The sequence below is a fragment of the Uranotaenia lowii genome, chromosome 2, assembly GCF_029784155.1.
Source record: "Uranotaenia lowii strain MFRU-FL chromosome 2, ASM2978415v1, whole genome shotgun sequence".
Taxonomy (NCBI): Eukaryota; Metazoa; Arthropoda; class Insecta; order Diptera; family Culicidae; genus Uranotaenia; species Uranotaenia lowii.
Window position 1 is genome coordinate 161,998,315 of NC_073692.1, and position 20,760 is coordinate 162,019,074.

The window sequence follows — 20,760 nt, forward strand, 5'->3', positions numbered from 1 at the left end:
CTTATTTTTCTTCAAAGAAAGTATTTCGTTTAAACGAATGGTTTTTTAGATACAGGCATTCGTAACTGTCCCATTTCTAAAAGAACTAAGCTTTAGTTACAAACATAATTTGTTTTGATTTTTTTTTATTCGTGTGTTCCTGGGCAAAAAATCATAGGTGAGCTCACCGAAAAACATCGATAACTTCGAAGTTTAAATCGCGGTGATAAAACCAAAAAATCCTACTTAATTCATTATGTAGATAAGTAATTTTTTTAGCTTGTGTTTGTATTTTACTTGTTAAAATATGCATGATTGAAAATTACGAAAATTTTCTTCTACAGATTGTATTGAATCGTTTAGGGATTCATCAAGCATTAGTATATTTTTGCCTTTCTAACAGAAAGGTTTGGTTATCGGTCGATTTGAGAGATCATTAATTATGGGTCTTAGACATACCTTTATAGGTACCTATCGACTCAGCTCGACGAGTTCTGTTGATGTCCGTAGATTTGTATGTGCCATTTTAAAAATGTCAAGAACGTTTTTGCGAAACTGGGCTGCACAATTAAAATGATTTTAGTCTCAAAGGAATGCATTTTTTTTTCTACACAACCCTTTCAAAAACAGGAAAAAAACAAAATAGTTGAAACCGTTTTCTTTACCAAATACATATCATACTTATTATGGCATAAAAAAAGTTGCTAGTGGCGCCTCGAAGCAGCAGCACCAGCAATCATTTATAAATTGGAGATAATCAAATAAAAAATTAAAACTTATCGACTCGGGAATCGAACCAAAAACCTTCAGATCCCAAATCGCAAACGCTATCCAATAAACCATCGGCACGCTTAATAAAGAGCGGCTCAAACTCAAATAGCTAAAAGGCATTACTAAGACGCACCGTGGTCTGGGCAGTTTCTCAGTCTGCTGGGGCAAATACGGCAACAGTGTTTATATCTTACACTTCTTGCTTTTCAATGCAGCAAATGGCGGATGGGCGTTTCCTTCAGAGTCCGCCATGCCTATAGACACTATAATTTCATATATGAAATTATAGTGTCTATAGCCATGCCGGGTGTCAACAAAATGCAGAGCCGTACAGAAAACTGCGTTGGGGGGGAATTTATATGAAGATTTTATGACCCTCGTTTTTTTACCCGTGTTGAAGAATGAATTTATGTTTTTTTTTTCATTTCTACATACTCATACATAATTTAGATTCAATTTCAGATGCAGAATTCAGATTCAGTTTTCAAATTCAGAATACAGGTTTAGGAATCAGAATTCAGGATTCAGAATTCAGAATTCAAAATTCAGATTCAGAACTCATATTCAGATTCAGAATTCAGATTCAGAATTCAGATTCAGAATTCAGATTCAGAATTCAGATTCAGAATTCAGATTCAGAATTCAGATTCAGAATTCAGATTCAGAATTCAGATTCAGAATTCAGATTCAGAATTCAGATTCAGAATTCAGATTCAGAATTCAGATTCAGAATTCAGATTCAGAATTCAGATTCAGAATTCAGATTCTTTTGAGAGAAGTTAACCACCGTTAATTAATTTTGTAAATTTATTTTTCGGCATATCGGTGAAAAGGTTTTCACCGATATGCCGAAAAATAAATTTACAGAATTCAGATTCAGAATTCAGATTCAGAATTCAGATTCAGATTCAGAATTCAGATTCAGAATTCAGATTCAGAATTCAGATTCAGAATTCAGATTCAGAATTCAGATTCAGAATTCAGATTCAGAATTCAGATTCAGAATTCAGATTCAGAATTCAGATTCAGAATTCAGATTCAGAATTCAGATTCAGAATTCAGATTCAGAATTCAGAATTCAGAATCCAGATTCAGAATTCAGATTCAGAATTCAGATTCAGAATTCAGATTCAGAATTCAGATTCAGAATTCAGATTCAGAATTCAGATTCAGAATTCAGTTTCAGAATTCAGATTCAGAATTCAGATTCAGAATTCAGATTCAGATTCAGAATTCAGATTCAGAATTCAGATTCAGAATTCAGATTCAGAATTCAGATTCAGAATTCAGATTCAGAATTCAGATTCAGAATTCAGATTCAGAATTCAGATTCAGAATTCAGATTCAGAATTCAGATTCAGAATTCAGATTCAGAATTCAGATTCAGAATTCAGATTCAGAATTCCGATTCAGAATTCAGTTTCAGAATTCAGATTCAGAATTCAGAATTCAGATTCAGAATTCAGATTCAGAATTCAGATTCAGAATTCAGATTCAGAATTCAGATTCAGAATTCAGATTCAGAATTCAGATTCAGATTCAGAATTCAGAATTCAGATTCAGAATTCAGATTCAGAATTCAGATTCAGAATTCAGATTCAGAATTCAGATTCAGAATTCAGATTCAGAATTCAGATTCAGAATTCAGATTCAGAATTCAGATTCAGAATTCAGATTCAGAATTCAGATTCAGAATTCAGATTCAGAATTCAGATTCAGAATTCAGATTCAGAATTCAGATTCAGAATTCAGATTCAGAATTCAGATTCAGAATTCAGATTCAGAATTCAGAGTCAGAATTCAGATTCAAAATTCAGAGTCAGAATTCAGATTGAGATTCAGAATTCAGATTCAGAGTTCAGATTCAGAATTCAGATTCAGAATTTAGATTCAGAATTCAAATTCAGAATTTAGATTCAGAATTCAAATTCAGAGTTCAGATTCAGATTCAAAATTTAGATTCAGAATTCAGATTCAAAATAATGTAGATTCAGAATTCAGATTTAGATTTCAGATTCAGGATTTTGATTCAGAATTCAATTTTTGTAAATGTATTTTCGGCATATTAGTGAAAAATTTAGATTCATGGAGAAAGAATATCAGAATTTAAAATTGATGAAGATGTTGCGAAGTAAAGAATGGTGTACATTAATAAGTTTTCCTTGCAAAAATGTTCTTTCACTTTTTTCAACATACGTAAATTTTTTCCTCACTTTTCTACCCGCATGAAAACACGATTTTGTATTGAGAAAACTTTTTTTCATAATTTTTCTGAAATAAAGGGTGCTGCATACGTTTAGGGGTAAAACCATACTACTAAAAGTTGTAAAATCCGAAATCATAAAAAAAAATTTTGGATGAAAGGAATTTCAATTTTAACAAACGCGTGATTCAGAATTCAGATTCAGAATTCAGATTCAGAATTCAGATTCAGAATTCAGATTCAGAATTCAGATTCAGAATTCAGATTCAGAATTCAGATTCAGAATTCAGATTTAGAATTCAGATTCAGAATTCAGATTCAGAATTCAGATTCAGAATTCAGATTCAGAATTCAGATTCAGAATTCAGATTCAGAATTCAGATTCAGAATTCAGATTCAGAATTCAGATTCAGAATTCAGATTCAGAATTCAGATTCAGAATTCAGATTCAGAATTCAGATTCAGAATTCAGATTCAGAATTGAGATTCAGAATTCAGATTCAGAATTCAGATTCAGAATTCAGATTCAGATTCAGAATTCAGATTCAGAATTCATATTCAGAATTCAGATTCAGAATTCAGATTCAGAATTCAGATTCAGAATTCAGATTCAGAATTCAGATTCAGAATTCAGATTCAGAATTCAGATTCAGATTCAGAATTCAGATTCAGAATTCATATTCAGAATTCAGATTCAGAATTCAGATTCAGAATTCAGAATTCAGATTCAGAATTCAAATTCAGAATTCACAATCAGAATTAAGATTTAGAATTCAGATTCAGAATTCAGAATTCAGATTCAGAATTCAAATTCAGAATTCACAATCAGAATTAAGATTTAGAATTCAGATTCAGAATTCAGATTTTTGTAAATTTATTTTCAGCATATCGGTGAAAATTTAGATTCTTGGAGAAAGAATATCGGAATTGAAAATTTATAATGATTGATGTTACGGGGTAAAGTATGGTGTGCGTTTATAAGTTTTCCTTGCAAAAATGTTCTTTTGCTCTTTTCTCTTCATTTTTCTATCCATCTTTATCAGATTCAGAACCCAGAATTAGAATTCAGATTCAGATTTCGAATCCAGATTCCAGATTCAGATACAGAATTCAGATACAGAATACAGATTTAGAATTTAGATTCAGAATTCAAATTAGGAATTCAAAATTCAAAATTCAAAACTCAGAATTTTGAATTTTGAATTCAGAATTCAGAATCCAGAATTCAGAATTCTGAATTCTGAATTCTATTAATTAAGATTAATCACCGTGATTTTTGTTTTGAAATTAATTTTTACGGCCTTATCGGTGAATGTTATGTTCTCATAGTGAGAACATTTCAAGAATTGAAAATTATAGATGGATAGAAGAAGATTAGAAGAAAATTACAGGTGTTGAAAATGAGCGGGTAGGAATTTTTTAAGAAGCATTTTCACCACATACTTAACTTTTGTTCAATCACGGATCAACTATTTTGAAATGTTAGAATCGGACAGGGTTGAGTCTAACACAACACAATAGTTGGTCTTGCGTGGTTCGCACCGCGAATCTTGCAGTGCGAACGAACCAATTTGACCCAATTTCTGAATTTGAATTCTAAATTCTTAATTCTAAAATCTTAATTCTGAATTTGAATTCAGAATTCAGATTCATAATTCAAATTCTGAGTTCAGATTCAGAATTCAGATTGAGAATTCAGATTTAGAATTCTGATTAAGAATTCGGATTAAAGATCAACCTGGAATTTGAAATTGGAAATTATATTCAAATATTAGACTAAGTGTTGTAACTCAAAATTCAAACTTTAGAATCAGAATAAGATTTCAGATTTAGTTTCCAGAATGAGATTAATCATTTAATAGTCATATTACTTTCCCCTCCTTTTGTGAGAATTTTTTCTTTTATGCATGGTTGAGCTCTAAAAAAGGTATCATGCTAGGCCACGCGTCACGGCTATCCATCAATATTGTAGTTGGTTTTACTTATTCAGTAAAAAAAGCATAAAAAAACAGTAAGATTCGAACCGTGACCAGCATCGTGAAAGTTCTGGTTGCTACCACGGCACCATTTCAGCGTGTTATAAGTCTAGGAAATTCAACTGTTTAAATACCATTCTTTCCATACATAAAATGAACTCCTTACATACCAGTTCGCTTTTCCCCAAAAAACGTACTATGCATCATTTTTTTATATTGAGATCGGAATTTTTCGTGTTTGAATATCTGAAATCATACTTATATGATGCAGAGGGAAGGAATCTATCATGTGTATTTTATATTATTTTATATATTTCCAAATATAACTTACACTCTGTTAGAAAGGCTCCAATCCACTGTTAAGTGTATTAAATCGGGTTTTTTGGATGTTTTTGGGCAATTGGTGTTGAGGACCAAAAATGTGAAAAAAGGGGTGCGAAATAAAAAAAAGTACCACTTGAGTTTTTTAACAAAAAAAAAAGATTATTTTTAAAAATTTACTGTGTGAAAGTGATAATAATGCTTCAACGAATTATTGGAATAGATAACTGTCAGTTTTATTGAATGCGATAGAGACGAACATAAATCCTATATGTATAAGGAATTTTACCAAAAGTTCGCGAGACAGGTTTTTGAAACAATTCGATTTCACACAACTATTTTCTATTTCCTCACCTGAAATTACATCAATTTAGCTAAACGAATTAAGAGATGGCAGTTTTTGGTCAACTCATAAACTCTGCTTGTTATTTGGTCATTTTGGGTTGGTGACCCACAATTCCCCACAGTTTTACAAAATCCGAAAATAATTCTATTTTTGAAACAGTCGGAACTCGGGTAAATTTTATCTATTCATATACTAGCTGACCTGGTGTGCTTTGCTACACCTTCCAGAATTATATTTATTTTTTTAAATTATTTAAGTTTTGATGGATCATCTTATATTTAAAAAGCAATTTCTGTATGTTTGTTTGTCCTCTATAGACTCAGTCGTCTTAAGAGCTAGAGGGCTGAAATTTGGCATGGATGCTCATCAGGACCAGGAATGGTGGAAAATGTTTTTGGATTTTCGGACGACCCCTTTAAACGGGGGTCGTCCATACTACACAAATACTGTTTTAGTTACATTAACGTCATTATACATCGGAATGAGATGAAAATTGGTACATGGAAGTTTTAAGGAATGAACAATCGATTTTAAGTGTCAAAATTTGTGTAAGGGGTCGACGAAAGGGGGTGTCCATACTAACAGTTCACTGTTTGTGTGATATTAGCGTTATTATTCAAGGGATTGAGATGAAAGATTGTATATTGGAGTTTTAAAAGATGAGAAATAGATGTCAGGTTTCAAATTTTGGATCAGGGGTCGGCCAAAGGGGTCATCCATATTAACTTTTCACTGTTTTAGCGATATGAAACTGAGCACATGGGAGTTTTTTGAGACGGGCAAATTTTTTTAAGGTGTGAAAATTCGGGTCAAAGGTCAGCGAAAGGGGTCATCCAAATGACGTTTTCATTGTTTTATGTTGGAATGCATTGGATTGAAGTGAAAATTTACCCACAGAGATATAAACAGACGAGCAATCGTTTTCAAATAACAAATTTTGTGTACAGAGTCGGCAAAACGAGTGATCCATATAAACAATTCACTGTTTTAACAATATTGACGTTACTGTGCACCTGATTGTCATGCAATATTCCACATTGGGGTTTTAAGGGGTGGACAATCAATTTCAGGTATCCAGTTTTAAATCGAAAATCGGCAAACTTGGGCTTCCATATAACCTGTCGAAAGATGTGATTATTTGCACACTGGGGGTTAAAGGGACGACTTATCTCTCATGTTGAATTATAAGTTCAGAAGTTCAAAAAGTGTGTCATCCATATCGACTGCTTAAAATGGCGTCAAAAGTCAAAAAGCATAGACTCGATTTGATAATTTGTTCACAGGAGTGTAGTGATAAAATCAAAAATATTTTTTGTGTACAATTTTGAATAATTGTACAACGAAAAAGATAATTCTATTGAACCATACGCCATTGTCGCTAAAATATAACTAATGAATATACGAATTGAATAACTGAATAATTGATTCGAAAAGAACTGATATATGGTTTATGAAGTTGGGTTCGTACCTTAACAATAAGGATTCTCTTAAAGCGAAGGTATTTTTCTTTAGTGTAAAGAATATCGAGATTTTATTTTATTTAAACAATAAAATCCAATCTGACCACATTTTGACTGTTGTTAGCGAAACGAAGTTCGTACGGGACCAGCTAGTTGAAAATATAATTTCAACACGACTCAGAAGCAATCAATCTTTTTCGAGCTGCGATTTAAGGTTTAAAATGCTGTACAAAGATGTATGATTCTTATTTCTGAGATGATTTTTTTTTCGAAGCATGACCTAAATTTTGATTTTTTAATCATTGTTAGGAATCTGAAGTTAGAAACTCCTTTAACTTTTTTTAAGAATGCTTACCCTTTTCCCATGCTTATAAACATATGACCCATTCCAAGCACTCCTTAACTGGAAGACCGATTTTTATTTTTCAGCATTCGAAAAGAATTAGCACACCATCAGAACTATTTCTTGAGCTTCATTCTACATCAAAAGATATTAAGTGACCTTTTTTGAAAATTTGAAAGGTTTAAAAAGGTTTTAAAAAAAAGGTTTAAAAAGGTTTTTAAAATTTTAAAAAAAAATTAATTAAATAAAACAATTATTTTTTATTTGAAACATAGTTTTGTCAAAAAACCAGTTATGTCAAAAAATTGTTGCAAAATGACGTTAAGAAAAGCCATATTTTATAGACATAGTCGAGAGATATGGAAGTATTACTACTATTTTACGCTCTAGAATCGGTAATATAGGTGTCTTTTTTGAGCTTTGTGCCGTCATGAAAATTCTACTGTTTTCCAATTCATGATTATTTCAAACTTCACATATTTTCGAAAACTGGAGGTCTCTTCAAATTTTTCAAGAGGAATTCAATGCAATTTCCAGAACGGAAATTGGTGCTGAAGGTTGTGATTTGCACCCGGGTAAAGAATACGTTGTGACGTAACGAAATTAGTGTTTGCTTTTTTCGAAACCTTTGAGGACTTTTTACTTCTCTAAAGAAAACACTAAAAAAATTACGCTTGTTGGACACTTGATGCGAGAATAAAGAAACTATCATCGAAATGAAATTCTCTGCAATATTTTAAAAGAATATTTTTGAATCATAAAGCAGATAGTTATCTGTAATTTGAAATCATATCTTGAAAAATGATCCAAGTCCAAATGAGGCTATGGGATGAAATATTTGTCATAATTAAAGCTTCGTTAAAAGCTATAATGAAAGGAAATCGGCCGAAAGAGACTTAAGAAAATGATGCAAAACTGGGTTTTCATGTTCCTTCGGAACAAAATTTCTCATAATTCCATACAAATTTCGAGGTCATGGTGCAATTTCTTTTCGTGGTTCGATTCCCTCAAATTTTGCATAGAATTTTGAGCTAACCCTTGGATCAATTTTAGCTTGCAACTTGTAAGATTTTCATAATTCGCCTGATTTGGCCACTCTAGTGCCCATTATCGAGCTATGAATAGAACGATACTACTTACGCACAGGTTCGTGGTAAAAGACTTCCACTGTGGACGATCCGGAGCCAGCGTCTTCACTTGGTCCCAGTTAAGACTCTAAAAAAAAGATGCCTTTTGAAATCATCAATTATTTTTTCTTTCCTTTGTAGTTAAAATAACTTATATTGAAAAAATTTTAGAACTTATTTCAAGGCATTCCTAGTATTGGGTTTTTTTTTAAGTAATATTTACGTGATCACACAAATAAACTTATAATAAAACTGATGTTAGTAGTGTTGCAAACCTACACGCTCGTTTTTATCTAGCCACATTTGGTTCAAAAATAACCATTTCATGACATTTGCCTCAAAACTACCAATATGGTTATTTTTTATGAATTTTTCCATAATAAATTTTAACCATTTTGGAACTTCTCGAGTATAAACCAGAAAATGGTTGAATAATTTGACGTCTTTTCATCGCCATTTTGAAAGCGACCAACATTGCAGCCGAACGCGTTTATAAAAATCTTTTTTCCCTCGTAACTCAATCAAGTTTTCGAGTTAATCATATTGAATTCTGAGGAGACCATGAAAAGTAAGTGCACCCAGCAAACATTTTTGTAGGTATATTTCTCAACAACTTTGTTATACGTTTCATATACATTATAGAATGATCATATGAAACTCGAAAAAAACAGCATTTACCTACCAAAGTGGAGGCAATATACATACAAATTTTCAACTTCTGGCTAAAGCGATAAGGGTATACGATTTCGGCACCATATTCATACATACTGAAAGAATGCAAGAGAGCACATGTTTTTTTTTCTCTCAACGCATGCGAACCGATGCCAGCGACAATATTTGCTGCCTCTGTCATTGGGCAGTTCTTTCAAATACACCATCAGCAAAGAGAACAACTAAGCTGTTCTCTCTTTTGACCCTCGTGGGAGAAAAAAAGGAACGAAATCGTCTTCAAAAACTGCAAACATGGCGGACTTTTAATCATTTCCGATTTAAACCATTTAATCCGACGTCGAGTAACGATTTTTACGACCTTTTACTTGCGTTAGTTCGAATTACGATTCGCAGTAACGTTTTTAATGACTTGAGTTATCATTTTTAATGCGATTTCATGTTTGCTGGGTGGTTTGCTGTAAATTTTCGCCATAACAATAATCTTAAAAATCAACAAATAAAAAACTTTCAGGGCACCGAATGGACATCGCTTCAGGTGAACTAATTGCATCGAAACAATCAGATTGCGAGGACTCACTATCGTTACCTGGCCACAGAAGCAGCAGACGAAATCGAGGACTGGAAGATACTTCCGATGATAACTATATATTCCCATTATTTTTGCAAAGGTGATAGCCCTTCCGCAGGATTACCAAGGTTGGTTACTTAATGATTTTTTTTTTTTTTTTCAGAACACATCAGAAGCGCCAGATGATTCCAACCTCAACAAACTAATTGTTTACTGGAAGATTAAATGACACAATCAGAACGCTCCTACTAAGCCGCATCCGTTAGGGCAATCTAGCAGCACAGATCCTCCGACCCTTCCTCCGGCAAAAGCAGGTGGTAGAAAAGTTTTTTCTCTTACGAACTTTTTTACAATCCGGAAGGAGCCTAAACGGGCCATCACTTTTGGAAACACATCACCTGCCGGTCGTAGATGATCCTCCTCGAATAACAGCAGATTAGAACAGCCTTTCCGCTAGAGCTACGGCTCACTCACCAAGGTACACGGGATCACCGCTTCCGTCACAGGGGAACTTCTGCTCTCGCGGGTGTTAAGGCTATTGTTGCTGTTCGTTCATAGCCTGAAGTTTTCTGTTCCCGCTTGAAAATTCATTTTTTTTTATTTACTTCGTTGAAAATATCTTTTTATTAAAATGGACAATAGTATCATAGACAAACAGACGGGACACTCGGTTTTCATTTTTCGCAAACCTGTTCCGAAGCTAGGCAATGTCGCCACAAGAGTGCACTAGGATCACTAAGAAGCAAATCTGAGTTTTCATTATGGTAGCTGTGATAATTATGATACATATATGCATCACCATGGTGTTTACAGTATGTTTATTTCCGTTTGTTTTTATTCAGCAAAATTTTGATTCCCGGTTTAGACGAAATTTACAATGTTGAAAAGTTATCCGCCGAAATAATCGAACCAGTAGATCAATCAAAGGCTTACTACATCGGTATGTAAAACTTCCTGTCTTCTTGCAGGATTGAGCTTCTAATAGCCAGTGTATTTGTATTTAAGGATTTATTTCCCTGAGAGTTGTGCAGATGAGTTGGGCGTATCCAGTTTCACGGCTGATGCATTTTTTTCACATTTGACATAGGAATTTATCGTTGCTGTTGGAATTTAAACTCTTTCGAAAGCTGTCGTACTGTATGTCTTCATGGATCATAACTTCAGGGCTAACTTTCGACATCTGTTCCGGAGCTAAAGCGTCACCGAAGACGGCGATTGGAATCTGACTTTTGGAATCCGACGACAACGATTGCCCTGACCAAGGGTAGACGCTACCAGACTGCGGTGGATCAGTTCGAAAAGCAGACGGTAATAGGGAACGGTTGAAATCCGGTGTAACATGGCCACTACGTTATCACCATTCAAATCGAATCGTGCAAACAAAGCAGATCAATTAGAAGGACCGCATTTTCAAAACGGGAATACTGGCCGATCCCCGAAACAACCTTTTTTCTTCCCTTTTCCATCAATGGTTGTTCATGTTCACGAAAAGTACAAACAACAAAATAAAAACTGCATATATTTAAAAAAAATCATGATGAGCCGAAATACTTACAGACGATTTTAAAATAAAGATTAACCTCTTAAATATCTCTTGAAGCATTGTAGAGTAAGGCTCAAAATTTTTATTCTTACAAAATACTGAGAACTTGACACTTGATAATAACTCAGGTTAATTTTTTTTAATTCAAAAACACCTAAAATTTCAGGAAACATACAGAGTTTTCAACAATGTTGAAAACCTGACCAGAAAAAATGGGTTACATATAAAAACTTAATATGAACAAACGTTAATATTTCACCTGAGGTCTAAAAACAAAATGAAATATGTACTAGGAAATCAAAAAAAGTTTTTTCTAAAATGGTAGTTGTATTTTAAACAAAATATTTATTCACAATTGAATTCGAAGTAGTTCCATTCAATAAGTCTTCATCGGTTTCGGCTGGAGGAATGTTTGATAGTTCATTTGGTCGTCGACTCGAACCTTGTTAAACCAAATGGTATCTATCGACGGGATTCACTCACACTCAAGGGGTTACCTAGTCAGGGGCGATATACCTGTTAATTTTTAATTTAATTGAATTTTTCCTTTTCTTTTACTGAGCTGCTGCCGTTTATGACTTTTCTTATATTTATCCTCTTAAAGCCTTGCGTTTAAACCACTAACTTGTGCTCTGATCTTCAATTAAATGTGATGTGTCTTTCGATCACACGCAAAACATCAAACTTAGAAGAAAACTGACAAATTCTCAGCACAATGAAAAATTTGTTTGTTTACACTTTTTATAACATCACAATATTTTAGGTTACCTCGATCATTTCATTTTATACAAAACTGATTGGTAGGCAATACCGACACCAGATGGCAATGCAATCCCTTGCGAAAATTTTGACGATTTTTCTTCTAAGTGTCCTGTCTGTTTGTCTGTGATAGAATTATGAATTTACAAGAAATAAAGAAACAAACACGAAAAACCGCATTCCTAATTATGTAGATAATTTAAAAATTAGCTAAAAACTGCCCTGTAAAATACGGTTGAAAAATAACCATTTTTCAACTTCTCCGCTAGAATCCCATTCGGTTGAAAAATAACCATATTCGAACTTCTCCCCTAGAAGTCATTTTATGACTTCTCATGGAGAACTCATAAAATGACATTTCCCGGGAAAAGGTCAAAAATGGTTATTTTTGAATCATAAATGGTTTAATAATTTATAGCGTGTAATCTTTTTTCATGGGCGTTTTTGGATTCAATGCACTTGATTTTTCGGAAATGAATGGATATATTTCATCACCAAATCACATTATTTGTTAAGTTTCTAAGCTATATAAGTTAATTAAGTAGGGGAGAGTGGGGTATCGTGGGCCATGGGGAAACGTGGGCCACTTTTAATATCTCAGATGTGTGTTGAGATAAAAATCTCAAACCAACCGTCATCGTCGTTGCTTTGCGTGAGCATATATTCCTATATGTTGTTGACTGAAATACGCATCATATGCTTCTTTTATTTATCAAGCTAAAAAAGTTAGAAAAATTTACTTACATAATTAGAAAAACACCCGCTTATTTCATCGATGAGGAACCTTAAGTGCATAACAAAAATATCCTCATACGCTTATGATCTTAGTTCTGTCATGATCTTTCACGTGGAAAAGGAATTTTTGATGAAACATCAATAAGTCACACAAACGCAACCAATTTGCAAATCATAGCTTGTGGGGAATCGTGGGCCACACATCTTGAATCACCTATATTTTCATGTTTTTACACACATTCAGAACTTAAAATACGTTTAACTTATCTGCAAAGTTTTCTTATGCCAAATGAAGAGTTATGAAAAATATTTCGTCCATTTTATATAAGAAATTTTGCCAAAACGTTCGCGAGCCAGGTTTTGGAATCTATGCGATCATACACAGCTTTCCTTTTTATTTCATCATCTGAAATTGCTTTTAAATAACGAAATGAATTAGGAAATCACAGTTTTGGGTCAATTCATTAACTTTGCATTTTATTTGGTCCATTTGGATTTGGTGGCCCACGATTCCCCACCATTTTTCAAAATCCAAAAAATACTGCTTTTTTTCAAACAGTCAGAATTTGGGGAAAATAACTTATTAAAAATTTTAAAAAATGCCTCATGATACCTTGAAAATGTAGAAAACCATAACTTTTTTTATTTTCATTTTATCTTTTATAATAAAGAAGTTATGGAACAACGAAAAAAAGTGGCCCATGATTCCCCACTCTCCCATATTAATATTCTGATTATAGTTCGATTTATTTCTTGAAGCTGGAATATAATTTGGTGACATCACAACGGTTTCCAAAACCGTGTTTCAAAAATTGGCTCGTTGTTACGTCACGAAACTTATTTGCTGTAAATTAAATTAAAATAAAAAATCTAAATTTAAAAAAATTAAAACAGCGATTTGTTGGTTGTAATAAACTTACTACTTATCTGAAATTTTCATAAAGTTTATTTTCTAATCATTTTCGATATTGTCGATCAATGTGAATTTATGCACATCGGGGTTTAGAGGGACGACCAATCATTTACTAATGTTGAATTATATGTTTAAAGTTGGGAAAAAGATGAATGTATCTGTGTGGGTCACCTCTATATGAGAAGCGCAGTGCATATTATACGACACCTCTACGGACACGGGTAGGGGAGATGAGGGCATAACGAGCACCCAGGGCATAATGAGCACTCCTTTTTTCTACATAAGTACGTATTTTCTTAAACAAATTTTCATAAGGACTTGTTTCGTACTACCCATAGTATTAATTTTTCACCAAATATGAAATATTCTTTCCATCTTTAAAGAAATATTAAATAATAACCAGCTAGGTTCTCAAGTGACGAGAATATTATAATTTATGAACACCACCAAATAAGTTTTTATGACCTTTAAATCATCTTGATCTGAAATGTACGCACTGCAACATGATCTACACAATGTTTCTCAATTTTCAACATCATAAAATTTTTGATTTTTCACTTTAATCAATTTTAAAACGCGTTTTTACTTTAATTTGTTCACTAGAGGCGAACAGAGCACTATCAATGAAGGCATAATGAGCATTTTCTGCCGGGGAATCTAGCAGCGAATTCAACTCGATGAAGTCAGCTGAATAATAGAGCTACAGCTCGGCCTGTTTCGTATGTCGATTTGGCCTATTGGTAAGGTGTCGGAGAGGTAATCAGTAGACTCGAGTTCGATTCCTGTTCGAGGGGATTTTTTTTGCACATACCATTCATGATTGATTTTTTTTTTATTGTTACATTATACGGCTAATAGCATCAAAGCATCATCCGTCAAACAAAACACCAGAAACATAATGTATGAGCATGTGTTAATTCTTTGAATTATACAAACAGACCTAGATTATTTTGTTATTGCTTTGTTTGATGAATCTACGCCTTACCGTTTAGTTTTTTTTTGTTTCGATTATAGTCGTTTTACCATCTTTATGGCATTCGCGACTTTATATCAACGTTGCAGTTGGCGGATAGTTATTGAAAAACTTATCCTGTACAACTGTGTTCGATGTTTACTCTTGGGCTCGAACTCGCGGACATCTGCTCAGGAAGCAACTGACTTGCCAACTGAGCTATATCACAAGCCCGTTAACCGTTTAGTGTAATCATGATCTTGAATGATAAATGAAAAAAAAAAATCACCTCGACCAGGAATCGAACTCGAGCCTACTGATTACCTCTGCGACATCTTACCAATAGGCCAAATCGTCAGACGATACAAGTCAAGCTGTAGCTCTATTACTCAGTTTACTTCATCGAGTCGAATTTGCTGCTAGAATCCCCGGCAGAAAACGCTCATTATGCCTTCATTAATGGTGCTCATTATGCCTCTACAGTGACTGGTTTTCAGCTTTCGGCAAAATTTTTAAAATGCATTTTTAAACGTTTTTATCTACTTTTTCAAGTTTCATACAACTAGGCAATAGACTATTTGAGTGTCTGAACACGAAAAAATGATGTAATTCACATATTACAGCTGTTCTCTATGGTTAAATAAGCGTTTTCCTTGAGGTGGCCATTATGCCCCCATCTCCCCTACTCATCACGAGCGCGTCTTTACGTATCGCTAACGCAATGGACCTCGGTTGTACCTCTACACCGCGGACATGTATAGATCATCACTTTTGGAATTATGTGGTTTCCACAGTATCGATGTAAAAAATTATGCACGGGAAGGTAGTGTGATAATTAATAGTGTATTGAATCTTGGATTATCGTACAAAAAAGGAATGATTCTCTTGAACCATTCACCGTTTATTATACATTGTCAAGAAAATTAAACGGGTCTGTTTTTTGAATAACGAATTTTGAAAAGAAACTGTTATGTCGTTGATGAGGATTTCTACCTTCTTAATAAGAATAAATCACTTAAAGCGAAGGTATTTTTCTTCAGTGTTAAGAAGATTTAATTGTTATTTGGTTGTTACAATAACATCTAATCTGATTACATTTTACTGTTGCTAGCGAAACGAAGTTCGGACAGAAGGAAAACAAAGCTATGTACTCAAAAATTTTTCTTTTTAGCGCTGCCGTGCAAACAACGAACACCCGAAAACAGCTTACACATCGATCGAACCAGCTCTCGCAATAGAAAACTTCATTTGAGCCGGCCGTACATTTCCTTTTGTCCGATCGGGGTACGAAAAAACACGTGCTTCGATCCATCCATGTATCATTGTATAGATCAATGCAAAGTCAGCCTATCGACTTTGCTTCTTCTAGACAATAATACGATGTGGGACAAATGGTCTTGTGCGGCAAGAAGTTTTCTCAAATCACGCTCTTGGCTCATTTTCAACACCTTTCATGCTTCCTAATCTAATCTATCCGCCTATAATTTTCATTACTTTCATTTGAAATTCTTCCTATTAGAATGTATAATTCACCGAAATGCCATTAATCATTAAATTAAAAATCATAAACCAGCGGTGATAAACTGTTAACACAATTTAAGTAATGGAAAACTTCAAAAATAAGCAAAACGGCTTCCAAAAAAAAAGAAAACAAAAACCTTATTTATAAAAACCAAATATGTGTACCTTTGTCATCTGGCAATTTCCTACGTTCGAAAAATTTCCATTGCTGATGAAGCTTATAATAATAATAATAACCTAATCTCCTTCATCAGACCAAAGGCAAAAAGTATAGGCTCCTGGCTCCTCGTGCCTACGTACGAATTCCTCAACTCAGTACTTAACCGTAGGCCGCAAAAACTTTTCCATAACGGACAAATTTGTCGACCCATTATAACGACGACGACGACGGCAGACGTCCGATGGTCTGCCGGAACGGAAATGTCTTCAAAACCGCTTCCGGTTGATTACGGTGATGATGATGATGCTGATGACGATGGTATTCCAATCAGAGCACATTTAGACCTGTTGTGGGCAAAACAAGTTCAAAATTCATGTGGATACTTACATTCCATTAGGCCGGGGTCATCAACCCGCAGTTTTTTGACTACATGCGCCAAAATAATGAAAATCACCAAGAAATAAACAATTGATTAGATACTCCACTATTTGCAGTTTGAACATTTACAAATTGAGTACAATAACAATTGAGGCCCAAATAACAATCAATTTGATAATGGTGTAACTTATTTATTTAAATTCAATGGTATAAATAGAAACTTATTTCTATATAAGGTACACCGGGGTAAGTGTGGACGGTTTTTGGTATAGTTCAGCTTTAAAAAATCATTAAAAAATCAGCAGTGGATCAATTTTGAAAAAAATACGTTCAATGTCATGCAGAACATGTTGTTCACAAACGCTGAAGAGATGAGCTTGAAGCTTGAAAAACGCAAAGCGAGAAAAGTTATCACGTAAATTGTTATGGACTGCTGGTGTCTTCACTTAACCCGCTTTATGGGGTAAGCGTGGACAGTGGATTTTCCCTCTGATTTCTCTGGAAATTTTCAACAAATTTGTGTTTTCTTGGTTAAATACGTTACTATATGGCACGAACCGTCCAAAATTTTGAAAAAAAATCATGGTACTATTAGTAAGGCATCTTTCAATGATTATTGAGTATACTTTATGTTGCAACACACGAGTTCCGATTTTATCAAAAATGTATGCTTATTCCAGAACCAACAAGTACTTTACCCAACTTTTCATGATCCGAATGCTAAATATGGCTAAATTATATTGGATGAAGGAGAGACAATTGAAAAAATGTGTAAATATCAAGTCTAAATAAAGCCGTCCACACTTACCCCAGGTAGGGCTTTTTGTAAATAAACTTATTTTTCTTCATTTTTAACCGCCGTTTCTTTTCCTTACTGGTTGTTTCGAATGTATGGATTATTTCAATGTAGTGTTTTTCGTCAAGAGCCAGCTAGTTTACGAGAAATTTGCAATTGAAAAAGATACAAAAAGACGCTGTATACATCCGCTATCGTCGGAATCGTATCTCTTTTACAGTTATTGCATAAATTAAAAGTAAATTTACCATTCTGGATTGAAAGTTTGAAAAAATAGTGCCCAGTATTGTTTTAATAGTCATCGTCCACACTTACCCCGGTGTACCTTACAATATTGGTCCAATATTGTATAAAGAAATAAGTTTCAACTCCAATACTATTGGACAATACAACTGCAACGATTTTTACAACTTCACTAAATTGACGATGTACACTATTCGAACATCCATCATTGTAAAGTGAAGGTAAGATAGCTTAGCTTAGCTTAGTTGACTTATCTTATCCACCGTAAATCATTGAACTTTAAGTGCTTAGCTTTGTAAATATGATCATTCATTTGAAATTAAAAATAACATATTTCATAAGATTTTGTTCAACTTACGCACTTCAAATTCAATGATTGCTGGAGCGGCTATGCAGAACAAGTTCTACCTCGTCAATAGTTGCTGCTCCGTGATTGATCGAGGTCATCAGTTTTGTGCTGGGTCCAAAAGAATGGTGCTTGGGACTAGCAGTTCATTCACAATGCACAAAACTCATGCTCTCTTTTTGTAAATGATCGATAACGGCGCCGGCCAGGTCCAAGTAGTCAATGAGGAATGAAGTATAAAGTAAAGTTGAAATAGTTTGGAAAACATGTTTTGAATAATTCTCCTGAAAAAGGGGATGATTTGGACAACAATGTCGTTTATATGACCAAAATTGTATTTAGAAGTCATTTATCATCTGAAATTCAGCTGTTGTATACAGTATACTAACCATTTCAAGCAAAACGACACCAAAAACAATTTTTTTTACATGTGCAGGGATATGATTCGTTTTTACGTTGCTGTAGTGTTGTCCAATATTGTAGGGAAAGTCGGGTAAGACGGACACAGTGATTAAAACGGACACTTTCAATATGTTGAGAATTACAATGATTGGAACAATATTAATGTTGGGAATATGTTTGATCAAGTGAATCAATACTTTCGAGACCCTTTGTTGATTTACATCAAGCAAGGATTCGTGATAGTAAACAAAAAAAAACAAAAACTTTGAGGATGCATCATTTGATGTAAGTTTCTCTACTCAAAAAGTAGTCCATAACTCGTAAAAATTATCAACGGTGGAATGTTTAGATGGCTTCTCATTGAACATCTGGAGGAAAGCCAGCGAGTTGTGGTCGACGGACTAGAGCAATATAAGTTTTAAAAAAAATGTTGCTCGTTCGGGTAAAACGGGACATTACAAAGTCTGGTAAAACGGACTTATAGTTTTCTTTAACCCTCGTCCGCATTAGAGTGTCATTTTGGCGCAATTGCAAGTTTGAAGGCTTGTAACTTTTTTCAGAAGCTTCAAAAAACAAAAATTTCTCCGGGGACCTCAAAAGATTTCAAAAGTTCTTGAATAATGTATTTTTACTTTTTTTATGGACGAACCCCAGAAACCTGAACAAAAAACTCCCTTTTCCGACTTAGAGTGTCAATTTCAAAAATCTATCAAAGTCGTTCGAATTAGAACTAATTTCATATAAAACTTATATCAATAGAAACCTTGTAATGTCAGTAAAATATGTTCAGAACATTATATATACCTTAAGCTACTAATTTTCTCATTATTCAGCATGAAAGAAAAAAAAATCTGAAAAAACATGCCTCAGGAAAACTGCTGTAGTTCATATATTACACGTCCAAAAAAATATTTGCTTTATGTTTATGGAAGTTGTAGTTCATGTCTACATCATGAAGCCAAGAAATTTTTTTTAATTTTTTTTAATGAAAGGGTCACAAAAAGTTCAAAAAAGTGGTCTGGAAAATCTACTTTTCATTCGATTGCTAGTAAATACTGTTTGAGCGATGGTAGAGTTTTTGAAAAAACATGACTACGTAATTTATTTCTTTTTTCTTTCTACATATTTCTTGGCTTCATGATGTAGACATTAACTTCAGCTTTCATATGCATGAAGCAAATATTTTTTGGACGTGTAATATATAAATTACAGCAATTTTCCTGAGGCATATTTTTGCTGAATAATGAGAAAATTAGTAGTTTAAGGTATATATAATGTTCTAAACATATTTTACTGACGTTACAAGGTTTCTATTGATATAAGTTTGGTTCAGATCGGTTGAACACCCCAAAAGTTATAACGATTTGAGCTTGTAGTGTCAAATTGACACTCCTAGTGCTGATTAGGGAAACGAAATCTGATACGGTTGAGGTATGAGTATTTTCCATCTGTTTGATCTTACACATGCCTTCAAAAGACCTTGGCAAGAGCAATTGTCGATTGAAAAGTACTTAGCATCTCAATTAGGTCATAAATTCATGTTTAAAGTGAATACCGGGTGAAGAAAGCGCCAAGAAAAAAAAATCATTTGGAAGCATGTTATAGAAAGCTACTCAAACAGCCTTGATGAAGGAAATATTATTTATTTTTATTTACATAGTATACCGTCTCACGACATGACTTGACGAACATAATTCCTAAGGAAAGGAAGGAAATATACATATGCCAATTATTAATGCATTAGCAAACAATCTAAATTTCCCATCTGCCTGAAGACGACGATGAAAAAATCAAAAGCTGATTTTCTATTGCGATTCTACCTTAAGGATTCTGCACGTGTCCGTCTAACCCGACTTTTCTCTACATATTTCTTAAATTCCACATTTTGCAAGCAACTTCACATATTGTTGATTTAGTCACGTTCTTATCATTATTTTTTTTAATTATGATTATAAGACAAAAACAATCAAGCTGACAACTTTAAGGTTTTACATTTTAGTTGATAAATTAAATAAGTCCTCTATAAGAAAAAGCGTATGCATACCAGGCAATTAACAAAAATATTTTCCAAGGAATTTTTTTTTTTGATTGACAGAATTTAGAATTGCTTCTCTTTGCTGGAAATTAAAGAGATGTGTTTGTACTAGAGATGTACCGAATATTCGGCGCCGAATAACCGCCAAAAAACCGTTAGGCCGAATATTCGGCTCACCGAATAGTTGAGAATGCTTATTTTATTATACAGT